Raw genomic sequence first — 24152 nt, forward strand, 5'->3', positions numbered from 1 at the left:
TTCCTACCTCTATATTACAATCAGCATAATTGAAATAATATGCTTCAGTTGTTAGTAAAGTAACATTTATGTTTTGGGATCAATGAAGCTAAGCCAGCACTAAGAATTTTATTACTATTCCTCCACTACATTTCAGAGAGTTATTTCTTCATCCTTAAACATACCCCAATAATGAGTCTGCTAGGTCCATTTAGATTATCAACCCAACCCTAAAAGAAAGAAGATTTCTATTGGTTACACATTTCAGAAGATTGTTGTATCTTTGGAACATCTGCAGTCTCATCTTAATAAATTTCAAACAAGAGCACTGAGACTCCAGCCAATAGAACTATCTAATTCAGTCTTATTAAGATCCCAAAGATCAATGGCAAAGCATTGGCTATTTTCTGCACTTTGTGCAAGAATTAAAATTTGGCCAGGATTGTTGTTCATAGCAGGAGTCAGGAATGGTTTTGTGGTGTTTTATGACATCTTAAGGGCTACATTGAACCTTGTCCTTATATCATGATCTGCTAAGCAATTCACCAACCATACTTCTCCACCTCAGTCCTGACTTTAGCCTCCTTAGGAGAATATTGGAGACATGATTGGTAGTAATGGCCCATTTCTTGACATTTTTGACCAGCTACAGAGTCCATGCCAGATACACATATATATATATGTGTGTGTATATATGTAGTGTGTGTGTGTGTGTGTATGTGTGTTGACTTGCTTAAAGACATTACAGGGAAGATTATGTTTAAGACCAGTTAGAGGAAAATGTCTTTTTGAGTTTGTTTCCTAAACCCTAAGCCATTCAGCTGACCTTATTATGTCTGTTTACCTCATAGTGTAAAAGTCAAAATGTGTGTGTATAATGGGAAAGGAGAGAGGCGGGAGGAGAAGATGAAGGGATTAATATCCATGAGCCTTGTAGTAAGGACCTGCCTTTTACTAGAGACTGAGCACTCCTCATACATTGTCTCATTAAACCAGCTCTCCAAAATAGTATCCCTCCTGTTTTATGGAAGGGACAACTCAAAAATTTTGCGTTGCCAGTAAGTGGTGGAGCTGGAATTTATCTGCCCCAAAGCTTCACAGACTTGCTTTAAAGAAGATGGTATAATTCTATCTCACACCAGTTAGAATGGCGATCATTAAAAAGTCAGGAAACAACAGGTGCTGGAGAGGATGTGGAGAAATAGGAACGCTTTTACACTGTTGGTAGGAGTGTAAACTAGTTCAATCACTGTAGAAGACAGTGTGGCGATTCCTCAAGGATCTAGAACTAGAAATACCATTTGATCCAGCGATCCCATTAGTGGGTATATACCCAAAGGATTATAAATCATGCTACTATAAAGACACATGCACACGTATGTTTATTGCGGCACTATTCACAATAGCAACGACCTGGAACCAACTCAGATCTCTATCGATGATAGACTGGATTAAGAAAATGTGGCACATATACACCATGGAGAACTATGCAGCCATAAAAAAGGATGAATTCATATCCTTTGTAGTGACATGGATGAAACTGGAAACCATCATTCTGAGCAAACTACCACAAGGACAGAAAACCAAATACCGCATGTTCTCACTTATAGTTGGGAATTGAACAATGAGAACACTTGGACACAAGGCAGGGAACATCACACACCAGGGCCTGTCATGGGGTGGGGGGATGGGGGAGGGATAGCATTAGGAGAAATACCTAATGTAAATGACGAGTTAATGGGTGCAGCAAACCAACACGGCACATGTATACATATGTAACAAACCTGCGCGTTGTGCACATGTACCCTAGAACTTAAAGTATAATAAAAAAAAGAAGATAGTATAATTCAAAGTACTTTCAAAAGGACATAGCGCTATACTGAGGTTAGAAAAAACAGTATTCCCAAGCTGAGATCCTTCTGTGCACTTTGTAACCCTTGTTTACCCTGGCAGTTGCAATACTACCAATGTGACCATTAAGAACATTCGGTATGTTTAAACTACAGTGGGAAAGCCAAGATATGAAACCATCACCCATGGGAATTTTGAGGCTAGAGTAATTAGAAGCTGATTTAAGATCTCCATTCAACTCTAGGACAGTCAATGTAACTGCCAGAGAAGCTGCATGCTGGGTAAATCCTGATCCCAAAGTGGAATTTTGCCCTAGTACAATGGGTTCATATATGATTGGCTGCACTTAGCTATAAATCCTGAGGAGGAGGAAGAGGAGGAGGAGGAGAAGGGGAAAGGGAAGAGGAAGAAGAAGAGGAAGAAAGAAGAAGAAGGAAGAGAAGGAGGAGGAGGGGGAGAAATGACATCAGAAAGTAATTGGGCTAGAAGAACTTTAATTTGGAAGCAAAATACAGAATCCAGGTGAGTGGGCTTACTGGGAAAGGGTCGTGCCACGTTGCTCCCACAATGGAGGGCCTTATGATGGCGATGGTTAGGTTTCTGCTCTCCTGCTGCACCACCATTTCTCCCAAGGCCTTGCTGTAGAATTGGGCAGATATCTGATCAGCTTGGGTGTGATCTCGTCAATAACAGCGTCATCTAACCACCTAAAAAGTAGTCAGAGTAAAAAGAATTCTAGCAGCATATGTTAGACAATAGACCAAAGGAAAATGTGACACACAAATAGTCAAAACAAAACTTCCACCTTTTAGCCTTGGTTCTGGAATTCAGAACAGTCACACGATACCAAGTTTGTGTGCGTACCTGTTCAAAGCATGCATGAGCTCTTTGCTCTCCACTGCTAAGCCCAATCTCATCAGCCAAATCCTACGCCCTCCCATCTAGAGAGATAGGTAGGTAGACAGACCAATAGAATCAATAGCAATACCACTTTATTGTTACTACTAGTATAGGGCTATTAGTACTACTTGATTAGTATGACTTTAGCACTACTATTACTTTATCAATATTATTACTTTGTCTGTAGTAGTGCTAATTTGAGGTAATTACATACAACCTCTTTACTTCCTCTCCAAGAAGCTCATAAATAAATTCATTGCATGCATTTTTGAGTCCCAGTCATTCTCTCAGTAGTGTGCTAGATGCTATATGTTCAGGGAATTTGAGGCTCTCATCCAAGGTGTTTCAGTGGCAGCCCCGTTCAGTGTTGTCCCATAGAAACCAGTGCAGTGATCCTGAAGAGTTTAGCTTTACATTTTAAAAATTTCATTCAATGCAAATCAAACCAAAGTGACTATGTTTGGCAGACTGACAATCTCTTTTAGCAAATCTATGTAATGCATTTTGAAGGTCTGTTTAGAGTCTGGGCTAATAACTTGCTAATTATTTCCAGAGATTTCCAGTGAATTCTGAAGTCTGTGAAGTGGGGTAATTATAGTACTCTGAAATTGCTTCAAAATCATGAATATTGAATTCTCCTACTTATAATATGACATGTATCATGAATAACTGAGTTACCATAGCATTTGCCTAATCTTTCTAAAAATATGTCAGAACTGGCCTGGCGGAGTGGCTCACACCTGTAATCCCAGCACTTTGGGAGGCCGAGGCGGGTGGATCTTGAGGTCAGGAAATTGAGACCATCCTGGCCAACATGGTGAAACCCCGTCTCTACTAAAAATACAAAAATTAGCTGGGTGTGGTGGCACATGCCTGTAATCCCAGCTACTTGAGAGGCTGAAGCAGGAGAATCGCTTGAACCCAGGAGTCAGAGGTTGTAATCAGCCAAGATCGCACCACTGCTCACCAGCCTGGTGACACAGAGAGACTCCATCTCAAAGAAAAAAAAAAGAACCATTTGATAAACCCAAAGTGTATCTACATGTCTCTAAGAGAGCAAAAAATTATTGTCAATTAAATATGTAACATTTATTCTAACTGACAGATCTATGTGGTTAAATTATTGATATAGCGTTTTAAAAATTAAGCTGCCATTCTAGCTGCTGTGTGATGGTATCTCATTGTGGTTTTGATGTGCATTTCTCTGATGGCCAGTGATGGTGAGCATTTTTTCATGTGTCTGTTGGCTGCATAAATGTCTTCTTTTGAGAAGTGTCTGTTCATATCTTTTGCCCACTTTTTGTTGGGGTTGTTTGTTTTTTTCTGGTAAATTTGTTTAAGTTATTTGTAGATTCTGGATATTAGCCTTTTGTCAGATGGGTAGATTGCAAAAATGTTCTCCCATTCTGTAGGTTGCCTGTTCACTCTGACGGTAGTTTCTTTTGCTGTGCAGAAGCTCTTTAGTTTAATTAGATCCCATTTGTCTATTTTGGCTTTTGTTGCCATTGCTTGACATAGGAACGCTTTTACACTGTTGGTGGGAGTGTAAACTAGTTCAACCATTGTGGAAGACAGTGTGGCGATTCCTCAAGGATCTAGAACTAGAAATACCATTTGACCCAGCGATTCCATTACTGGGTATATACCCAAAGGATTATAAATCATGCTACTATAAAGACACATGCACACGTATGTTTATTGCGGCACTATTCACAATAGCAAAAACTTGGAACCAACGCAAATATCTATCAGCCATAGACTGGACTAAGAAAATGTGACACATGAGACCAGCGGCGGCGGCGGCAGCGGTGCTGGGGGCGCAGAGGGCCGCGCAGGCGGAACCGGGCGAGCACGCGAGCTAGCGGAGAGCGGGCGGCCTTGCGGGAGGCGGCGGCGGCCCCCCAGGCCAAGCCGGCGCGGGAGGAGTTCCAGGGCGATGGGGCCGCGGCCGGGCCTGATGCTTTGACAGCTGGAAAGAGCGCGGAGCCAGCGCCTGCTCGGGAGGGAGGGGAGCGCTGCTAGGAGAGCGCCAGCCAGCGAGAGAGGGAGGGAGCGCCTGGGAGGGGGCCGGGAGCGAGGGACAGCTCGGGAGAGCCGGAGCGGTGGCGGCTGTGCGGAGGCTGGGCGCCCTCTTCCCTGCAAACCATGTTTGCCAAAGGCAAAGGCTCCTTGGTGCCCTCGGACGGGCAGGCTGGGGAAAAGTTAGCTTTATACGTCTACGAATATTTACTGCAGGTAGGAGCACAGAAATCTGCACAGACCTTCTTATCGGAGATTCGCTGGGAAAAAAACATCGCGTTGGGAGAACCGCCTGGGTTTTTGCACTCGTGGTGGTGTGTATTTTGGGACCTTTACTGTGCAGCTACTAAAAGGAGAGACACTTGTGAACATTCAAGTGAAGCAAAAGCCTTTCCTGATTCTAGTGCAGCAGCTGCCCTGAGCCCCGTGCTTGGCAACATTCCCCCCAACAATAGGATGCGGGGAGGCCGAGTCCCGCCAGGTTTCTTTCAGGGTCCTCCGGGGTCACTGCCCTCGCCGCACGCACAGCCTCCACCTCACAATCCTAGCAGCATGATGGGACCCCACAGTCAGCCTTTCATGTCACCGCGATACGCAGGCGGCCCCAGCCCCCCGATCAGAATGGGAAACCAGCCTCCGGGAGGAGTTCCTGGGACACAGCCATTGCTGCCCAATTCCATGGATCCCGCACGACAACAAGGCCACCCCCACATGGGAGGATCAATGCAGAGAATGAACCCTCCCCGAGGCATGGGGCCCACGGGTCCCAGCCCACAGAATTACGGCAGCGGCATGAGACCACCACGCAATTCCCTCGGCCCCCCACGCCCGGGATTAACATGGGCCCGGGAGCCGGCAGACCCTGGCCCAATCCTAACAGTGCTAACTCAATTCCATACTCCTCCTCATCACCTGGTACCTATGTGGGACCCCCTGGTGGTGGCGGCCCTCCAGGAACACCCACTATGCCCAGTCCCTCAGATTCAACAAATTCCAGCGACATCTACACAATGATTAATCCGGTGCCGCCTGGAGGCAGCCGGTCCAACTTCCCGATGGGTCCCGGCTCGGACGGTCGGATGGGCAGCATGGGCGGCATGGAGCCACACCACATGAACGGATTGTTAGGGTCAGGCGACATAGATGGCTTCCAAAAACTTATCCTAACAACGTAAATAGTATTAGCAATCCTCCAGGCACCCCTCCAGATGAGGGCGAGCTAGGAGGGAACTTCCTCCACTCCTTTCAGAATGACAATTATTCTCCAAGCACTACGATGAGTGTGTGATCCCCCCTTCTACAAGACGCTGAGAGAGCTGGCATTGCAGGCGGGAAGATGCCAGAAATCACGCAAGAAGTGAGGTGTCATTATCCAGGAGCTGGTGGGGAGGGCATCTCCTGCTCCCCTCAACCCCCTCCCACCCCATCCACGCACAACTTTCCCAATTTTAGTTTCATGCAGTAAAAAGGCTGAACTTTTTATTCCATAAAAGAAAACAAAAAGAAAGAAAGAAAGAAAATGTGGCACATATACACCATGGAATACTATGCAGCCATAAAAAGGATGAGTTTGTGTCCTTTGCAGGGACATGGATGAAGCTGGAAACCATCATTCTGAGCAAACTATCATAAGGACAGAAAACCAAACACCACATGTTCTCACTCATAGGTGGGAATTGAACAATGAGAACACTTGGACACAGGGCGGGGAACATCACACACAGGGGCCTGTCCTAGCGTGGAGGCTAGGGGAGGGATAGCATTAGAAGTACCTAATGTAAATGACGAGTAAATGGGTGCAGCAAACCAACATGGCACATATATACCTATGTAACAAACCTGCACGTTGTGCACATGTGCCCTAGAACTTAAAGTATAATAAAAAAAATTAAGCTGCCAGAATATGCTAGTGTGATTTTTCTGACCAATGTGGTACATTTATTTCTATTTTATACAACAGAACATAACAATACTATTTTGATTGTAGAAAATCTTCACTGTTACCACCTTGCTGACATGACACATTTTTGAACAACTAAGATGTGCATGAGGTTAAGACTTATTCAGAATCACAACTCTCAGTATTAATGCCTTATTTCATCCTGGGGTAGAACATGGGCATTGACTATAATGTTTCCGTTTTTCTTGCTTTGCTTCTGAGTGCTGAGTGTGTTCTGGATACTCAAATGCCTTTTCATTTAAATTGAATGGAGAAAGATTGAGGGCTTCTAGAATTAAAAGCAACTTAAACTACATAGAAATATCAAGGATACTTTAATTATATGGTCACCTGGAGGCTGGGAAAAAGTGTAGGATGATGCAGACACCTCTCCGTCTTAACAATAATCCTACCTCATTTCATTTGTGGGTCAACAGCGGATTGACTGACCTGAGATCATTTTCCCTCAACTGCAAAAATATACAGTTTATAAAAACCAGGTCTTCAGAAAATAGAGCTTAATATCAATAAGGCTGTAAAGAAAAAATTCCTAGAAAACATCAGAGCCCAACAATGTGCTGGGATTGTATGTCACATGGCTAGTACCAGTTGCGGTCATTAATGTTGGGGTACCTGGAAAGGATAATACTTGGGGGGATGGGGGCCTTATAAAGCTTAGTAGGTTTGCTTGTCTTAGAAAATGTTGTTTTTGGTTGTTGTTGTTTTGGTTTGGTTTGGTTTATTTGGGTTTTTTTTGTTTTGTTTTGTTTTGTTTTTGAGACAGAATCTCGCTCTCGTCCCCCAGGCTGGAGTGCAATGGTGTGATCTCGGCTCACTGCAACCTCTGCCTCCCAGGTTCAAGCAATTCTCCTGCCTCAGCCTTCTGAGTAGCTGGGATTATAGGTGCCTGCCACCACGCCTGGATAATCTTTGTACTTTTAGTAGACACGGGGTTTCACCATGTTGGCCAGGCTAGTCTCAAACTACTGACCACAGGTGATCCACCCACCTCAGCCTCCCAAAGTGCTGGGATTTCAGGCATGAGAAAATGTTGGTAACATGCATGCAAGAAATTTTAATATTCTATAGATGGCTTGCCTCTGCTGTTCTTACTTACACCTGTATTCCACTGTTTTATCTTCTCATTCCAATTTTACTTGTGAAAATAGCAATAATTATATTCATTCTAAATTCTCAGGCTATTATGAGGGTAAACAAAAATATTCACAACTGCATTTAAGATCTTTGATAAAACAAAATGAGCCAAAAACCTAAGGCATTCCTATTTTGAAACAAAACAACAAGGGAGCATCATACATCTGTGTAGGTAATAGTTGGTTTTAAAATGTCATTTCTGGCCAGGTGTGGTGGCTCAAACCTATAATCCCAGCACTTTGAGAGGCCAAGGAAGGAGGATTGCTTGAGTCCAGGAGTTTGAGACCAGCCTGGGCAACATAATAAGACCCTGTCTCTACAAAAAAAGTTTTCAAAACTTAACTGGGCATGGTGGCATGCACCTGTAGTCCTACTCAGGAGGCTGAGGCAGGAGGATTGCTTGAGCCTTGGAGTTGAAGGCTGCAGTGAGCTGCGATTCTGCCACCCTACTCTAGCCTGGGTGAAAGAGCAAGACCCTGTCTCAAAATAAATGAATGAATTAATTAATTAATTAATAAAACAAATAAAAATAAATTATTATTTATAATACACCCAAAGAGACCATCTGCTAGCTCATTCAGCCAGTTCCTAGGTTCAGACAGGAGATTAGTGTAAACACGCACATGCATTGATTAGGAAAAGCCCTTCTCAGGACTTTCACTCAATTCAGGGTTGCTGCTGTTGTTTGTCCTCAGTATGTTTTTAAACAGTAAATAAGTTACCATGGATAAAAAACACTATATAAACCAAAATACATGTCTGAAATTAATCCAAATGTTCTTCAGTATACTCAAGAAGATGTTTTGACCCAGGGGTCTCAAATTCTAAACTTGAATTGCTTCAGAAGAAGCATAAAGGCATTGAAAATTTCAGAAAGCAATATGTATATGTCTATGTGTGTACATGCATAGACACATACACAATTTCTTCTAAAGATTACTATCAATTTTGGGGTTTCAAACTTATTGAATCAACATGATGATATCATTAATAGTTTCATTATTTATGTATTTATGGAATGAAATACTAAGAAGCATATGTATTTCCCCTCCCCTGACCCTCCAATTTTCTTATTCAACAAGTTGGCAAGCCTAGTGGTTTATGAGGAAATCTGTTAGAGAGTAAGTAGTGGACACACTGTCTTATGACAACGTTTGTTATCTCTTTCTCCAGTCTAAATTATATAATTCACTTGATTGTTGTAGTTATCAAGTTGTATTTGTTCATCTATCTGTCTCCCCACTGGACAGTGAGTCCAGGAGAGCAGGGATTATGATTTTTATCTCTGTGTCCAATCACTTTTCTGCCCCGAGGAGCCAGCTGCCTTATTCAGTAAATGGATGCTCTTCCACATGGTAATCTTAATTGGTCAATTTCTGTTCTATATAAGGTTTTGGGAAACAAAGATGGACAATAATGAGACAGAGTGGAAGAAAGGAAGATGAGGTTATAGGGAGAATGTGAGAAAGGAAGGAAGGGGGTATCTTCGCAGAGCAGGAAGCAAAATTGGAAGTCAAAGTGTGCAGTTGCAGTGGTGGAAAGTGTTGACCAACCTCGGTTTGGTGAAGGTGGCGTCAAATCAATTTAAACTTTTCACGGGGAAGCAGGGTATTTCTGAGCCTAATGGTTATGGAGAATTGGCCTCTGTATTTCCCTCCAGACCTTCACGGACTACGCAGCCTAGCGCAAACATGAGCCAGATGCCGATTGGACTGCCAATGTGAAAACTATTCGATTTGATTAAGAAACAATTTAATCTTACTCTGGTTTGTGTTTAAAGCCTGCTAATATCAAAGCACACAGAATTTTCATTTTTATATCAGCAACTTAGATGCCATTTAGAAGCTGTGCCATCCTGAAATTAAAAGCACAAGTTGTAGAGTCAGCTTTCCCCATTCCCCTAGAAGAGATCAGCTTTTTTGGTGTTAACAATGTGTTCTATAGCAGGAAGGCAAGACTACTGTCCAACGTCTGACCTCCTTTCATATCTCCGGGAGGGCTGTGATGAGGGCCACTGCTGCTGGCTGTGGGGGTCTCCATTCCCCTGCCTGTCACCTCTGCACCCTCAGTGCACATGCAACCTTTCCTTTTTTACATGGCAGACTAGCTGTGTCTTCTGGTGGCCACGTAGCTTCAGAAGTGTGGGTTTTAGTAGGTACGGATCTACTAGGAACTTCCATTCAATTAAAGTTTCTAAGAACTGAAAGACAACAGGAGGTGAGGAAGGCAGGAGAAAGAGGAAGCATGGGGTATTAGAAGATAAGTGATCCTCATTTCAAATGAAGACTGCTTAATGAAAAATCTCTTTAAGGCACTATTTCCCAAACTTGCCTGTTCACCAATGTGAATTACACAAGGCCCCTGGGAAAAATCCAGACTCCTGGGTGCCATTTTAGAACCACTAAATACATCTGCAGAGGTAAGAGCCTGGATAATCTGTATTTTCAATATGCCCTGGAAATTCCAGCAGTCAGGCAACTTAGGGAATCCCTAATTTAAAGAAGTCCACTCCATCAACTTAAGTCATTAAGATTTGAATAGATCAGTATTAGCTCTCAAAAACGCATTGCTTCTTGAAGTAAACATTTCAACAGCATTGAATTTTAACAGAATTAAATCCCCTGAGGGTGGAGCCAAGATGGCCAAATACGAAGAGCTCCGGTCTACAGCTCCCAGCGTGAGCGATGCAGAAGACGGGTGATGTCTGCATTTCCATCTGAGGTACCGGGTTCATCTCACTAGGGAGTGCCAGACAGTGGGTGCAGGACAGTGGGTGCAGCACACTGTGCATGACCCAAAGCAGGGTGAGGGTTTGCCTCACTCAAGAAGTGCAAGGGGTCAGGGAGTTCCCTTTCCTAGTCAAAGAAAGGGGTGACAGATGGCACCTGGAAAATCGGGTCACTCCCACCCTAATACTGCGCTTTTCCAACAGGCTTAAAAAATGGCACACCAGGAGATTATATCCCGCACATGGCTCGGAGGGTCCTACGCCCACAGAGTCTGGCTGATTGCTAGCACAGCAGTCTGAGATCAAACTGCAAGGCAGCAGTGAGGCTGGGGGAGAGGCGCCTGCCATTGCCCAGGCTTGATTAGGTAAACAAAGTGGCAGGGAAGCTCGAACTGGGTGGAGCCCACCACAGCTCAAGGAGGCATGCCTGCCTCTGTAGGCTCCACCTCTGGGGGCGGGGTACAGACAAACAAAAAGACAGCAGTAACCTCTGAAGACTTAAATGTCCCTGTCTGACAGCTTTGAAGAGAGTAGTGGTTCTCCCAGCACACAGCTGGAGATCTGAGAACAGGCAGACTGCCTCCTCAAGTGGGTCCTTGACCCCCAAGCAGCCTAACTGGGAGGCACCCCCCAGTAGGGGCAGACTGACACCTCACACGGCCGGGTACTCGTCTGAGATAAAACTTCCAGAGGAACAATCAGGCAGCAGCATTTGCGGTTCACCAAGATCCGCTGTTCTACAGCCACTGCTCTTCTACAGCCACCACTGTTCTGCAGTCACCGCTGCTGATACCCAGGCAAACAGGGTCTGGAGTGGACTTCTAGCAAACTCCAATAGACCTGCAGCTGAGGGTCCTGTCTGTTAGAAGGAAAACTAACAAACAGAAAGGACATCCACACCAAAAACCCTTCTGTACATCACCATCATCAAGGACCAAAAGTCGATAAAACCACAAAGACAGGGAAAAAACAGCAGAAAAACTGGAAACTCTAAAAAGCAGAACGCCTCTCCTCCTCCAAAGGAATGCAGCTCCTCACCAGCAACGGAACAAAGCTGGATGGAGAATGACTTTGACAAGCTGAGAGAAGAAGGCTTCAGACAATCAAACTACTCCAAGCTACAGGAGGAAATTCAAACCAATGGCAAAGAAGTTAAAAACTGTGAAAAAAAAATTAGACGAATCAATAACTAGAATAACCAATGCAGAGAAGTCCTTAAAGGAGCTGATGGAGCTGAAAGTCAAGGCTCGAGAACTACGTGAAGAATGCAGAAGCCTCAGGAGCTGATGCGATCAACTGGAATAAAGGGTATCAGTGATGGAAGACAAAATGAATGAAATGAAGCGAGAAGGGAAGTTTAGAGAAAAAAGAATAAAAAGAAACAAACAAAGCCTCTAAGAAATACTGGACTATGTGAAAAGACCAAATCTACATCTGATTGGTGTACCTGAAAGTGACGGGGAGAATGGAACCAAGTTGGAAAACACTCTGCAGGATATTATCCAGGAGAACTTCCCCAATCTAGCAAGGCAGGCCAACATTCAGATTCAGGAAATACAGAGAATGCCACAAAGATACTCCTCGAGCAGAGCAACTCCAAGACACATAATTGTCAGATTCACCAAAGTTGAAATGAAGGAAAAAATGTTAAGGGCACCCAGAGAGAAAGGTTGGGTTACCCACAAAGGGAAGCCCATCAGACTAACAGTGGATCTCTTGGCAGAAACTCTACAAGTCAGAAGAGAGTGGGGGCCAATATTCAATATTCTTAAAGAATTTTCAACCCAGAATTTCATATCCAGCCAAACTAAGCTTCATAAGTGAAGGAGAAATAAAATACTTTACAGACAAGCAAATGCTGAGAGATTTTGTCACCACCAGGCCTGCCCTAAAAGAGCTCCTGAAGGAAGCACTAAACATGGAAAGGAAGAACTGGTACCAGCCACTGCAAAAACATTCCAAAATGGAAAGACCATCAAGGCTGGGAAGAAACTGCATCAACTAATGAGCAAAATAACCAGCTAACATCATAATGACAGGACCAAATACACATATAACAATATTAACTTTAAATGTAAATGGGCTAAATGCTCCAATTAAAAGACACAGACTGGCAAATTGGATAAAGAGTCAAGACCCATCAGTGTGCTGTATTCAGGAAACCCATCTCACATGCAGAGACACACATAGGCTCAAAATAAAGGGATGGAGGAAGATCTACCAAGCAAATGGAAAAGAAAAATGGGCAGGAGTTGCAATCCTAGTCTTTGATAAAACAGACTTTAAACCAACAAAGATCAAAAGAGACAAAGAAGGCCATTACATAATGGTAAAGGGATCAATTCAACAAGAAGAGCTAACTATCCTAAATATATCTGCACTCAATACAGGAGCACCCAGATTCATAAAGCAAGTCCTTAGTGATCTACAAAGAGACGTAGAATCCCACACAATAATAATGGGAGACTTTAACACCCCACTGTCACCATTAGACAGATCAATGAGACAGAAAGTTAAGAAGGATACCCAGGAATTGAACTCAGCTCTGCACCAAGTGGATCTAATAGACATCTACAGAACTCTATACCCCAAATCAACAGAATATACATTTTTTTCAGCACCACACCACACCTATTCCAAAATTGACCACATAGTTAGAAGTAAAGCGCTCCTCAGCAAATGTAAAAGAACAGAAATTATAACAAACTGTCTCTCAGACCACAGTGCAATCAAACTAGAACTCAGCATTAAGAAACTCACTCAAAACCACTCAACTACATGGAAACTGAACAACCTGCTCCTGAATGACTACTGGGTACATAATGAAATGAAGGCAGAAATAAAGATGTTCTTGAAACCAAGGAGAACAAAGACACAACATACCAGAATCTCTGGGACACATTCAAAGCAGTGTGTAGAGGGAAATTTATAGCACTAAATGCCCACGAGAGAAAGCAGGAAAGATCCAAAATTGACACCCTAAAGTCACAATTAAAAGAACTAGATAAGCAAGAGCAAACACATTCAAAAGCTAGCAGAAGGCAAGAAATAACCAAAATCAGAGCAGAACTGAAGGAAATAGAGACACAAAAAACCCTTCAAAAAATTAATGAATCCAGGAGCTGGTTTTTCTAAAAGATCAACAAAATCGATAGCCCACTAGTAAGACTAATAAAGAAGAAAAGAGACAAGAATCAAATAGACACAATAAAAAATGATAAAGGGGATATCAGCACTGATCCCACAGAAATACAAACTACTATCAGAGAATACTACAAACACCTCTACATAAATAAACTAGAAAATCTAGAAGAAATGGATAAATTCCTCGACACATACACCCTCCCAAGACTAAACCAGGAAGAAGGTGAATCTCTGAATAGACCAATAACAGGCTCTGAAATTGTGGCAATAATCAATAGCTTACCAACCAAAAAAAGTCTAAGACCAGATGGATTCACAGCCAAATTCTACCAGAGGTACAACGAGGAGCTGGTACCATTCCTTCTGAAACTATTCCAATCAATAGAAAAAGAGGGAATCCTCCCTAACTCATTTTATGAGGCCAGCATCATCCTGATACCAAAGCCTGGCAGAGACACAACGAAAAAAGAGAATTGTAGACCAATATCCTTGATGAACATTGATGCAAAAATCCTCAATAAAATACTGGCAAACCAAATCCAGCAGCACATCAAAAAGCTTATCCACCATGATCAAGTGGGCTTCATCCCTGGGATGCAAGGCTGGTTCAACATATGCAAATCAATAAATGTAATCCAGCATATAAACAGAACCAAAGACAAAAACCACATGATTATCTCAATAGATGCAGAAAAGGCCTTTGACAAAATTCAACAACACTTCATGCTAAAAACTCTTAATAAATTAGGTATTGATGGGACGTATCTCAAAATACTAAGAGCTATATATGACAAACCCACAGCCAATATCATACTGAATGGGCAAAAACTGGAAGCATTCCCTTTGAAAACTGGCACAAGACAGGGATGCCCTCTCTCACCACTCCTATTCAACATAGTGTTGGAAGTTCTGGCCAGGGCAATTAGTCAGGAGAAGGAAATAAAGGGTATTCAATTAGGAAAAGATGAAGTCAAATTGTCCCTGTTTGCAGATGACATGATTGTATATTTAGAAAACCCCATTGTCTCAGCCCAAAATCTCCTTAAGCTGATAAGCAACTTCAGCAAAGTCTCAGGATACAAAATCAATGTACAAAAATCATAATCATTCTTATACACCAATAACAGATAAACAGAGAGCCAAATCATGAGTGAACTGCTATTCACAATTGCTTCAAAGAGAATAACATACCTAGGAATCCAACTTACAAGGAATATGAAGGACCTCTTCAAGGAGAACTACAAACCACTGCCCAATGAAATAAAAGAGGATACAAACAAATGGAAGAACATTCTATGCTCATGGGTAGGAAGAATCAATATCATGAAAATGGCCATACTGCCCAAGGTAATTTATACATTCAATGCCATCCTCATCAAGCTACCAATGACTTTCTTCATAGAATTGGAAAAAACTACTTTAAAGTTCATAATGGAACCGAAAAAGAGCCCTCATCACCAAGTCAATCCTAAGCCAAAAGAATAAAGTCGGAGGCATCATGCTACCTGACTTCAAACTATACTACAGGGCTACAGTAACAAAAACAGCATGGTACTGGTACCAAAACAGAGATATAGATCAATGGAACAGAACAGAGCCCTCAGAAATAATGCCGCATATCTGCAACCATCTGATCTTTGACAAACCTGACAAAAACAAGCAATGGGGAAAGGATTCCCTATTTAATAAATGGTGCTGGGAAAACTGGCTAGCCATATGTAGAAAGCTGAAACTGGATCCCTTCCTTACACCTTATACAAAAATTAATTCAACATGGATTAAAGACTTACATGTTAGACCTAAAACCATAAAAACCCTAGAAGAAAACCTAGGCAATACCATTCAGGACATAGGCATGGGCAAGGTCTTCATGGCTAAAACACCAAAAGCAACGGAAACAAAAGCCAAAATTGACAAATGGGATCTAATTAAACTAAAGAGCTTCTGCACAGCAAAAGAAACTACCATCAGAGTGAACAGGCAACCTACAAAATGGGAGAAAATTTTCGCAACCTACTCATCTGACAAAGGGCTAATATCCAGAATCTACAAAGCACTCAAACAAATTTACAAGAAAAAAACAACCCCATCGAAAAGTGGGCAAAGGATATGAACAGACACTTCTCAAAAGAAGACATTTATGCAGCCAACAAATACACGAAAAAATGCTTATCATCACTGGCCATCAGAGAAATGCAAATCAAAACCACAATGAGATGCCATCTCACACCAGTTAGAATGGCCATCATTAAAAAGTCAGGAAACAACAGGTGCTGGAGAGGATGTGGAGAAATAGGAACACTTTTACACTGTTGGTGGTACTGTAAACTAGTTCAAACATTGTGGAAGTCAGTGTGGCGATTCCTCAGGGATCTAGAACTAGAAATACCATTTGACCCAGCCATCCCACTACTGGGTATATACTCAAAGGATTATAAATCATGCTGCTATAAAGACACGTGCACACATATGTTTATTGCAGCACTATTCACAATAGCAAAGACTTGGAACCAACCCAAATGTCCAACAACGATAGACTGGATTAAGAAAATGTGGTACATATACACCATGGAATACTATGCAGCCATAAAAAATGAAGAGTTCATGTCCTTTGTAGGGACATGGATGAAACTGGAAGCCATCATTCTCAGCAAACTATCGCAAGGATGAAAAACCAAACACTGCATGTTCTCACTCATAGGTGGGAATTGAACAATGACAACACATGGACACAGGAAGGGGAACATCACATTCCGGGGACTGTTGGGGGGTGGGGGGAACTGGGAGGGATAGCATTAGGAGATATACCTAATGCTAAATGACGAGTTAATGGGTTCAGCACACCAACATGGCACATGTATACATATGTAACAAACCTGCACATTGTGCACATGTACCCTAAAACTTAAAGTATAATAATAAAAAAAAAGAATTAAATCCCCTAATGCTATCCCTTCCCTAGCTCCCCACCGCTCAACCTGCCCCAGTGTGTGATGTTCCCCTCCCTGTATCCATGTGTTTTCATTGTTCAACTCCCACTTATGAGTGAGAACATGCGATGTTTGGTTTTCTGTTCCTCTGTTTGCTGAAGATGATGGCTTCCAGCTTCATCCATGTCCCTGCAAAGTACATGAACTCATCCTTTTTTATGGCTGCAGAGTATTCCATGGAATATATGTGCCACATTTTTTTTATCCAGTCTATCATTGATGGGCATTTGGGTTGGTTTCAAGTCTTTGCTATTGGGAACAGTGCTGCAATAAACATGTGTGTGCATGTGTCTTTATAGTAGAATGATTTATAATCTTTGGGTATATACCCAGTAATGGGATTGTGAGGTCAATTGGTATTTCTGGTTCTAGATCCTGGAGGAATAGCCACACTGTCTTCCCCAATGGTTGAACTAATTTACACTCCCACCAACAGTGTAAAAGCGTTCCTATTTTTCTGCATCATTTCCAGCACCTAATGTAGATGAGAGGTTGATGGGTGCGGCAAACTACCATGTCATGTGTATACCTATGTAACAAACCTGCACATTCTCCACATGTATCCCAGAACTTAAAGTATAATAATAATAACAATTAAAAAGATTGAAAATTTAAAATTTTAATTTAAATTAGGCTTTAGTTACTTGCAAAATACATTGTATTTCCAAACAATATGCATTATCAATAAAGTTATATCACTTCTCATAAAAATAAAATTAAAGAAAAATAATTAAATCCATCTTAGGATAATTAAAAAATCTATCTCAATTTTAACATGAAAATTCTCTTACATTTATACATCCCACATTCTAGTAAGGACTAATTGATGCTGAATTATGAGCAGTAAAGAAATACATGTATGTGTGTCAGTATACTTACAGATGTATATCTGTTCCAGTGGAAATATCTATTTGGAGTCAGAAAATCTGTTTGGTCCCAGTTCTCACTAATAATATGATCTCACTAAAACTACTTAAACTCAATAAACTCTACTTTCTCATTTATTTAAAAAAAAAGAATTAAATCCCTGGTACTAGAAATGTAAAACATGGCAAGTATGCATGTTCTAATCTGGAGTTAATTTGGTATGTGTAATTCCATAAGCAAAGCAGTAGCCATGTCCTATTGTTTTTTTGTTTTCTTTCCCAAAACACATGCTAATCCACTGCCTCCCCCAGCCCCTGGCCATATCAATATTACTGAAGCCCACTTTCATCAGTGTCTTTCCATGATAAAAACAAATGAGCAAACAACTAAAAATTACACACAAAACCACATGCACACACATGGCCCTCCTTCAATGGAGCTCCACTGCCTGGAGAATTAAATCCAATTCCTCTGCATGGTATGCAAAATCTCCACAGTACAGCCCAGCCTGCCTCTCCAGCTTGATCTCTAACTGCTTCCCTACACACATGTGCTGCCAAGAGGGACTTCTGGCTGTGTCCCAAACATGCCTGGGTTTCCCAGCTCCAGTTGCCCTGCCTGGCACGTGCGCACATCTCACCTACCCACACTCTTCCCACTCTTCCAAGTCACCTCATATGCCTCTCTCCACTCCACCAGGCTTAATATGTACTGTTTTCCCACCACCCCACATGTATAATTCTGCCCTGTTCTATTTGTCTGGGATGTGAGATCCTTGGGAACACAGTCTATATGCTAAGAAAGCACCTTTTAATCTCTAACACTGCTGAGTATGTGAGTAGACTGGAAAGACCATGAGCTTCAGAATCAAGTGGCCATGGATACCTTTCTTGAAAGGTAAAGAAAGTCTTGAGAGACTTTCAAGGAGTTACTTGCCTTCCTGAGCTTTTTGCTCCTTAATTAGCATAGCAGTGATAATAAATCAACCCTACAATATTAAGTTATGGAAATAAATGTCTGTGAAAGTGTCTTGCTCACAGTGATTGCTCAATAATGATTCATCTCCTCCCTTCCTTTCTTAATTCAGATTTATTTACATATGTTCAATAAAGCAATAAGTATTTGTGATTCCATTTTTCTAGTTCCTAATTCTAGTTATTTCAGGTTTTTATACAGGCACAGAAGCCCTTTTCTTCTACACTGGTTCCCTTAAGAGGAGTTACCTTGACCTAAAACATAAGAAAAGCACCAACCATAAAACTCTGCCTTCCTTGGTCAGTTATGTGCATTTTTAAAAATAAACGTTCTACTTAAACTGTTATTCTGGAAAACCAGAATTTCACTGGCAATCCCTGATCCATTTATGCCCATAAATTTCCAAGGTAAATACACTAAATAGGCAGAAGCTGGTAATATGAAGATAGAGATGAGTCAGGATGGGAACTGGTGGCTGGGATGAGGGGCAGAAGACAACTACAGGTATAAGAGCCAGGAAAATTGTTGTTTAACACTGATTAATGGCCATGCTTGTCCCACTCATTAAAAACATTAACTTCTGATTTAAGTTATTTGAAAATATTTTTATGCTAACATGCTAAAGTTTTTGTGCTAACAAAATCAAATTTCATCTTTCTGGAATATTTCAGAGCCAAGGTAATTCTAAAGTTTTTAGATAGGTGCTAAAGAAAGGGAGCTCAGGCCCAACAGTCTCAGGATATAGGCCGGATAGAAAATCAGGGGAGCTGAACGAGGAGAGACGTTAGGCCTGCAAAGGTAGGGACCAGGATGTTAGCATGAGGTTGAAGTTCACAGTCCCATTCACTTTATTAACAGCACTGAGCAGTATCACTGCTGCCCAAGCCATCAGAAAGGTCCTGGCCAAAAATGAAAATCCTTCTTTATCTTCCAGAACTGGAATTCCCATTCAACAGATTTTCTGGAAAAATAAAGTTTCCTTTTACATTGTCATGGCTATGTTTTTGAGATCACAATGCCCAGAGTACAGCTTCAAGATTATCTTGATGTCTAACTCCTGGTTCCTTAAGAACGGCTGAAATACTAAGAGCAAATGACAGCTGCTAGACCCCTTGAAGTTACTGTTTAAAAAAAAAAAAACTGTTCCCTAGGTATTTCTCTGTTTCACTGCAAGAAAAACAAACTCCCAGGGGAAATAGAAACCTAAAAACCTTTGAAAATAATTCTTTTTTAACACAGGCCAATTACTAAATAGAGAACTCATCAAAGAAAAAGTATTGTCTTAAAACAAAAAACTAAACCTGCATTTAGGTAAATTAATATTTATTCATAATGATTTTTAATGTTATTTGTTATTCTAAAACTTCCAAAAATTCCGTCTGGTATAGGAGTTATTGAAATAGTCATAGATGATGGTATAGGTGGAGAGGGGTTGCTGGGCTTTATTTAAAGTGCTATTCAAAGCTTCACATATAGGTTTCATTCAAAGTTTAAGAAGAAAAAAATGAACAATCAGAAACGGGTAAGATGTGGGGATATAAATAGATATTTTGTACATAAGACTTCTGCATCCCCAAATATTAGCTTGCTATGGAATTCTGTCATCTATTCTTGTTCCAGTCAAAACAAGCAAACAAAAACAGTCAGAACAGTATGAACAACAATCATCTAGTTCCACCAAAAACTTTTCATTCATTCAGCAAGCATTGAGTCCCTAGCCGAAGATGCAAAGAGGAGCAAGAAATATTCTCTTCCATTGAGACAGTCATTGTCTAATGGAAAATGTAGATAAGCAACCAGACATTCAGAATGACCTGTGTTACAAGCAATAATAAAGCCGAGCACTGGGTACTTTGGGGCACTCGGGAAGGCTGCCTAAGCCAGAGAGCTTCACAGGGAGCCTTGATGTCTGAGTGAGAATCAACCAGGTGAAGCAGAAGGGGAAATAGGCTCTAGGAACAGAGAGCTTTGAGCGCAAAGGCAGGCAGAGTATGAGGAGAGGAGGCCTTACTTCCTTGTGACTGCAGCATGAAGGTAAGGGGAGGGCTGAGAGAAATGAGGCTCCACAGGTGCTCCTGGATGTCCTAATTAATTTTGAATTAACAAATAATAAGTATGACTTTTTCTCTGTTTTTTTTTTTTTAAAAACTTCATTCCTTAACTGCATGCAAAATGTATCTGTTGAGATAAAATAATTTCATTCCTAGTTCCAATTAGTTGCTCAAATAATTGTTATCTTTGGAGAGCAGTAAATGACAGATGAATATTAAAAATTTTGTAAAAATGTCAATTGCAGTTTGTTCATATATCATGTAGCAATTACCATACCAGGCTTGTCTGGCTGACATATACTTGAGGGAGTGTGGAAAGTGCTGAATGCCTGAAGATAAATCAACTCTTCCTCTGGGAGGTGAGTTTATTCTTCTTTGAAACCCATGGGTATTTAGTGTCTGGACATGGTGGTATGGAGTACATAGAGAAGCCCTTCGTTAGGAGTGAACTCTTTCTTCTTTTCTCTGATGAACTCTCAGACTCTTTTGCTGCCTCAAATTGCACTACAACCTGTCAGGTGTTAGAGAGATCAGCAGTGGAGAGAGTCCCAGGAAATGGTCTGGAAACAAAAGGAGTCTGCCCCTCTCCTTGGTGTATCAAATATGGAAGCATCACATTTGCCAAGAGACAACACCATAAGAGGGTAATTGACAGAAGTCAATTCTATCCTGAAAATGCTCTGAGGCTTTAAACATAGTTTATTGCCTTGACGTTGGGCCTCAGGGTACACCTGCCTTTTCTCCCACTATCCTGATAAATTCTGCACTCTAAAACGTTTCTCTGTATCAATGTAGCAAACCTCCATTTATTAGCAACTTTAAGTAACCTCCAGGTCCTTCAGATGACTTTCATTCTTCTTTGTCCTGGACATTTTTATGACAGACAAAAATATCTGTTCTCAGAACTGGAGGAGATAAAAATGTTTTCCCTGAAGGGAATGAACTCTTAATTAAGCTAAAACTTTTTAAAGAGTATATATTAAATGTAAATATAGGATTATAGAAAATTATAATGTAATAAATTTACTGTGAAAGAGTCCATTTTTCTGGTATAATACTTTTTATATAGAGTTTAAAAAAAAAGAAGAAAAAACAAAGTAAACTTAGTGAAATGGAGCAGAATAAAGAAACAGAAAACAAACTTATCCTGAGACCCGAGCTGTGTCTTAGGATGAAGGTGGTTTCTGCTGTTTGGCAAGAAGAGAAAAATCCTAGACACTATTTCTCTTGGGTAGGAAAGGGTGTCTCAGCCAAAGAAGTCAAGAGACTGTCACCTTCTGCCAGATCTTGGAGCAATTCTTATTCTTCGTTAGTTCTTGTTTACTAATCATTTGATTAACTGATAATAAACACTCCCTACCACTGCAATAAGTGTTTTATATAACTTTATTCAACCTCACAACAATCAAATGGGCCCATTTTACAAATGACAGACCTGGGGTTCAGAGAGGCCAAGGGACTTTCTCAAAGTCACACAGCTAGTTAGTTGTGGAGCTATGCCAAACTCATGTCCGAATCAAAAATTTTTCTTCTGAACTTTTATACTATACATTCTACTTGCTTAGTGACAATGCTACGTTCATTAAGAGGTGAGAAACCGCTTCTATGTATAATATTCCCAAGTACCTCATGCAATCCTACACAATTCAGCAAAATGTTCCTTTAAGAATTTTCTATCCCCCTTCTCTTTCAGCAGTATATTCCCCACCAGGGGATGAAGGAGCTAGCAGGGACAAGGTAGCTAAGGCTAGCACCGTTTCAAAGCATTTTGCTTCAAAAGTGTTTCTCTTCATCATCTCATTAATAGATAGCTACAAAGAATCAAAGAGAGCAACATTCTACTCACACCTGGATCCCTTTATTTGACCACTTACTCAAGGGAATCACTGATTTTTTTTTTTTTTTTTTTTTTTTTTGGCTCCACAGGGCACGGATAAACAACTTCATCGATGTGCTGCAGGTTACCATTTGAAAAGGCAGTAGAGATATGTAAAAAGGCTTGCAGCTTTGGCATCTCACTAGCCATAAAAGCCGCTGGGTGGCAGTGATGTTAAGTTGCACAGCATGTCTACAGAAGATTAAGCAGAAGGAAATACAGTGAGGTAAGTCAGCATCATGCCTGTCTCTAACTGCACCTACTCCCGTAACCGGCATACCTATCAGATTTTGGTGGCTGCACCAAAACCCCAGGAAGAAAAGGATGGGGCACGGCTGCACAGTTATGTGATACTTGGAATGTCTTATGTATTGATGATGTGTCTGTGTACATAGACCCTATTCACTGATGCACCGTATGCATATTTAGATGTCACTTGGCTCTAATCAACTGGAAAAAGAATCACAATCCTCTGAATTTACAAAGGTGCTTCTATAAGCAGCCATTAAAAGAACAAAAACATATAAATTAAGCAGCTAACTGAAGAAATTGGAAAATATAAATAAACTGGAGGGGAACAACAGTGGATTTTTAAATGAGCAATATAAGTTGTTATTATAAAGGTCCAGGCCAGACATGAAAATTGATGTCAAAATCTGAAATTGCAACTACTGGAATACAAAGCTATATAAACAGTATGTGATAACAATGAAATACTTCATTCCAGGAATACATGGTTTATCGAATACCAGGAAACTTATTAATTTAATTTAACTCAAAAAGAGAAAAACTATATGATAATCTACATGTATTTTGAAAAGTTTAAGACAATGTTTAGTTTTCATTTCCAATTTAATTAAATGAATTCACTAGAATAGGAATAAAATGATTAAACAATATGTATTTAAATTTGCTAGCCAATGTCATTCTCAATGGTGAAAAGCTAGGAATACTGCTTGTAAAGCCAGGGCTAAAAATAATGCCTACAGTCACAACTACTATTTAACATTGTTCTGAGGTCCTAGCCATGTAAGTAATTAGAAAGAAAACTAAAATTAATGAAGAAATATAGATATTAAAAAGACGGTCACAAAAATTACTATAGGATTACATAATTGCATGCCTGGAAAACAGAAGCAGCTTTTTAAAAAGCTGAAGTGGACTACAGCTCAGTAAGGTGTCCACTGATAAAAATTATATAAAAAATAATTAGCTTGCCTGTATATAAACAAAAATTAGAGAATACAATGGAAGAAATGTTCGAAATTGAACATTTAAAATATATCAAATTAATCATAAATGAATATATAATAACAAAAAATAGCAAAAACTGAATAAATGGGAAAACTTTGTTCTTGGATAGGAAGAATCAATATTTTAAATATGCTAAATGTTTCTAAAGTATTCTATATCTACAAAGTAATTCTAATCAAACTCCCAAGATTTTTTAAAACCTGGCAAGATTATCTTAAATTTAATCAGAAGTTTATGCAATGAGAACAGTCAGGAAAACTCTATAAAATTGAGAGTGTGGCTGGGCACGGTGCCTCACGCCTGCAATCCCAGCATCTCGGGAGGCTGAGGTGGGTGGATTACCTGAGGTCAGGAGTTTGAGAACAGCCTGGCAATGATTGTGAAACCCTATATCTACTAAAAATACAAAAATTAGCCGGGTGTG

The 24152-nt window shown here is 40.7% G+C and overlaps 1 pseudogene; it reads left to right on the top strand.

Moving 5' to 3' along the window:
• The first annotated feature begins 4855 nt into the window (after positions 1–4855).
• LOC107973654 (single-stranded DNA-binding protein 3-like) lies at positions 4856–6165 on the top strand (annotated as a pseudogene).
• The last annotated feature ends 17987 nt before the right edge of the window (positions 6166–24152 follow it).

This window comes from Pan troglodytes, chromosome 13, assembly GCF_028858775.2.
Source record: "Pan troglodytes isolate AG18354 chromosome 13, NHGRI_mPanTro3-v2.0_pri, whole genome shotgun sequence".
Taxonomy (NCBI): Eukaryota; Metazoa; Chordata; class Mammalia; order Primates; family Hominidae; genus Pan; species Pan troglodytes.